The following is a 4366-nucleotide window of genomic DNA, read 5'->3' on the forward strand; positions in this document are numbered from 1 at the left end:
TAGGTTAATTTTTCCTCTTTTTTCTTCAAAATCAATTTAGGTTAGGTTACTTTTTTCCTCTTTTTTCTTCAAAAACAATTTAGGTTAGGTTAATTTTTCCTCTTTTTTCTTCAAAATCAATTTAGGTTAGGTTACTTTTTTCCTCTTTTTTCTTCAAAAACAATTTAGGTTAGGTTAATTTTTCCTCTTTTTTCTTCAAAATCAATTTAGGTTAGGTTACTTTTTTCCTCTTTTTTCTTCAAAAACAATTTAGGTTAGGTTAATTTTTCCTCTTTTTTCTTCAAAATCAATTTAGGTTAGGTTACTTTTTTCCTCTTTTTTCTTCAAAAACAATTTAGGTTAGGTTAATTTTTCCTCTTTTTTCTTCAAAATCAATTTAGGTTAGGTTACTTTTTTCCTCTTTTTTCTTCAAAAACAATTTAGGTTAGGTTAATTTTTCCTCTTTTTTCTTCAAAATCAATTTAGGTTAGGTTACTTTTTTCCTCTTTTTTCTTCAAAAACAATTTAGGTTAGGTTAATTTTTCCTCTTTTTTCTTCAAAATCAATTTAGGTTAGGTTACTTTTTTCCTCTTTTTTCTTCAAAAACAATTTAGGTTAGGTTAATTTTTCCTCTTTTTTCTTCAAAATCAATTTAGGTTAGGTTACTTTTTTCCTCTTTTTTCTTCAAAAACAATTTAGGTTAGGTTAATTTTTCCTCTTTTTTCTTCAAAATCAATTTAGGTTAGGTTACTTTTTTCCTCTTTTTTCTTCAAAAACAATTTAGGTTAGGTTAATTTTTCCTCTTTTTTCTTCAAAATCAATTTAGGTTAGGTTACTTTTTTCCTCTTTTTTCTTCAAAAACAATTTAGGTTAGGTTAATTTTTCCTCTTTTTTCTTCAAAATCAATTTAGGTTAGGTTACTTTTTTCCTCTTTTTTCTTCAAAAACAATTTAGGTTAGGTTAATTTTTCCTCTTTTTTCTTCAAAATCAATTTAGGTTAGGTTACTTTTTTCCTCTTTTTTCTTCAAAAACAATTTAGGTTAGGTTAATTTTTCCTCTTTTTTCTTCAAAATCAATTTAGGTTAGGTTACTTTTTTCCTCTTTTTTCTTCAAAAACAATTTAGGTTAGGTTAATTTTTCCTCTTTTTTCTTCAAAATCAATTTAGGTTAGGTTACTTTTTTCCTCTTTTTTCTTCAAAAACAATTTAGGTTAGGTTAATTTTTCCTCTTTTTTCTTCAAAATCAATTTAGGTTAGGTTACTTTTTTCCTCTTTTTTCTTCAAAAACAATTTAGGTTAGGTTAATTTTTCCTCTTTTTTCTTCAAAATCAATTTAGGTTAGGTTACTTTTTTCCTCTTTTTTCTTCAAAAACAATTTAGGTTAGGTTAATTTTTCCTCTTTTTTCTTCAAAATCAATTTAGGTTAGGTTACTTTTTTCCTCTTTTTTCTTCAAAAACAATTTAGGTTAGGTTAATTTTTCCTCTTTTTTCTTCAAAATCAATTTAGGTTAGGTTACTTTTTTCCTCTTTTTTCTTCAAAAACAATTTAGGTTAGGTTAATTTTTCCTCTTTTTTCTTCAAAATCAATTTAGGTTAGGTTACTTTTTTCCTCTTTTTTCTTCAAAAACAATTTAGGTTAGGTTAATTTTTCCTCTTTTTTCTTCAAAATCAATTTAGGTTAGGTTACTTTTTTCCTCTTTTTTCTTCAAAAACAATTTAGGTTAGGTTAATTTTTCCTCTTTTTTCTTCAAAATCAATTTAGGTTAGGTTACTTTTTTCCTCTTTTTTCTTCAAAAACAATTTAGGTTAGGTTAATTTTTCCTCTTTTTTCTTCAAAATCAATTTAGGTTAGGTTACTTTTTTCCTCTTTTTTCTTCAAAAACAATTTAGGTTAGGTTAATTTTTCCTCTTTTTTCTTCAAAATCAATTTAGGTTAGGTTACTTTTTTCCTCTTTTTTCTTCAAAAACAATTTAGGTTAGGTTAATTTTTCCTCTTTTTTCTTCAAAATCAATTTAGGTTAGGTTACTTTTTTCCTCTTTTTTCTTCAAAAACAATTTAGGTTAGGTTAATTTTTCCTCTTTTTTCTTCAAAATCAATTTAGGTTAGGTTACTTTTTTCCTCTTTTTTCTTCAAAAACAATTTAGGTTAGGTTAATTTTTCCTCTTTTTTCTTCAAAATCAATTTAGGTTAGGTTACTTTTTTCCTCTTTTTTCTTCAAAAACAATTTAGGTTAGGTTAATTTTTCCTCTTTTTTCTTCAAAATCAATTTAGGTTAGGTTACTTTTTTCCTCTTTTTTCTTCAAAAACAATTTAGGTTAGGTTAATTTTTCCTCTTTTTTCTTCAAAATCAATTTAGGTTAGGTTACTTTTTTCCTCTTTTTTCTTCAAAAACAATTTAGGTTAGGTTAATTTTTCCTCTTTTTTCTTCAAAATCAATTTAGGTTAGGTTACTTTTTTCCTCTTTTTTCTTCAAAAACAATTTAGGTTAGGTTAATTTTTCCTCTTTTTTCTTCAAAATCAATTTAGGTTAGGTTACTTTTTTCCTCTTTTTTCTTCAAAAACAATTTAGGTTAGGTTAATTTTTCCTCTTTTTTCTTCAAAATCAATTTAGGTTAGGTTACTTTTTTCCTCTTTTTTCTTCAAAAACAATTTAGGTTAGGTTAATTTTTCCTCTTTTTTCTTCAAAATCAATTTAGGTTAGGTTACTTTTTTCCTCTTTTTTCTTCAAAAACAATTTAGGTTAGGTTAATTTTTCCTCTTTTTTCTTCAAAATCAATTTAGGTTAGGTTAATTTTTCCTCTTTTTTCTTCAATATCAATTTAGGTTAGGTTAGGTTAGGTTACTTTTTTCCTCTTTTTTCTTCAAAAACAATTTAGGTTAGGTTAATTTTTCCTCTTTTTTCTTCAAAATCAATTTAGGTTAGGTTACTTTTTTCCTCTTTTTTCTTCAAAAACAATTTAGGTTAGGTTAATTTTTCCTCTTTTTTCTTCAAAATCAATTTAGGTTAGGTTAATTTTTCCTCTTTTTTCTTCAATATCAATTTAGGTTAGGTTAGGTTAGGTTACTTTTTTCCTCTTTTTTCTTCAAAAACAATTTAGGTTAGGTTAATTTTTCCTCTTTTTTCTTCAAAATCAATTTAGGTTAGGTTACTTTTTTCCTCTTTTTTCTTCAAAAACAATTTAGGTTAGGTTAATTTTTCCTCTTTTTTCTTCAAAATCAATTTAGGTTAGGTTAATTTTTCCTCTTTTTTCTTCAATATCAATTTAGGTTAGGTTAGGTTAGGTTACTTTTTTCCTCTTTTTTCTTCAAAAACAATTTAGGTTAGGTTAATTTTTCCTCTTTTTTCTTCAAAATCAATTTAGGTTAGGTTACTTTTTTCCTCTTTTTTCTTCAAAAACAATTTAAGTTAGGTTAATTTTTCCTCTTTTTTCTTCAAAATCAATTTAGGTTTGGTTAGGTTACTTTTTTCCTCTTTTTTCTTCAAAATCAATTTAGGTTAGGTTAATTTTTCCTCTTTTTTCTTCAAAATCAATTTAGGTTAGGTTACTTTTTTCCTCTTTTTTCTTCAATATTAATTTAGGTTAGGTTAAGTTAGGTTAATTTTTCCTCTTTTTTCTTCAAAATCAATTTAGGTTAGGTTAGGTCTCTTTTTTCCTCTTTTTTCTTCAGAATCAATTTAGGTTACGGTGCAAATTAAATTCCAGAAGATTTAACGAATCTTCCTCAAAATTTAAAAAAAAAAATGAATCATTGATCCATTTCGATAAAGTTAAAAATAATCTCGGTAACAATTGTCGATGAATTTTTCTAAAAATCGTGTGAAAAATTATTATTCCATTGGAATCAGCGAGAAATTTGGCAGAAAGTGGAAATAGCACCCTGCGTAGCCCCCATCGCTAAGAAGGGTGCGTCTGACGATGAAACGAGCGGCGGAGGGCAAGGTGGCACCGTAACGATGAGCGTGAAACAGGCGCAGAATCGCGTCGAATCGTCCCACGGGCCACGTTACACGCATTAGCTAAACGGCGGCTCTGATTGGCTCCCTTCTACGAGCACCGCTTTCATCAACCCCCTAAGGTCAAACGGTTTGGGGTGGAACTGACGAGCCAAGATCAGAAACGATCGCTTTATCTCCTCGGTGCTCGGGTTTCGGGAAGGGAATGCAAAACGTGCCTTATTCTGCACACTGATATCTGATACGGAATTAATTTTGTGTTTACGAGGAAAGGGTTAATTGGGAACAGTGGAAGGGTTTAAAGATTCGAATTTTTGAGATTTCGGATTTTTTATTTTTGGAAATTTGGGGATTGGAATTTTTAGAGATTTGAGGATTGAAATTTTTAGAGACTTGGAGATTGGAATTTTTGTGGATTTCGAGATTGGGATT

Source organism: Habropoda laboriosa, unplaced genomic scaffold, assembly GCF_001263275.1.
Source record: "Habropoda laboriosa isolate 0110345459 unplaced genomic scaffold, ASM126327v1 scaffold387, whole genome shotgun sequence".
Taxonomy (NCBI): Eukaryota; Metazoa; Arthropoda; class Insecta; order Hymenoptera; family Apidae; genus Habropoda; species Habropoda laboriosa.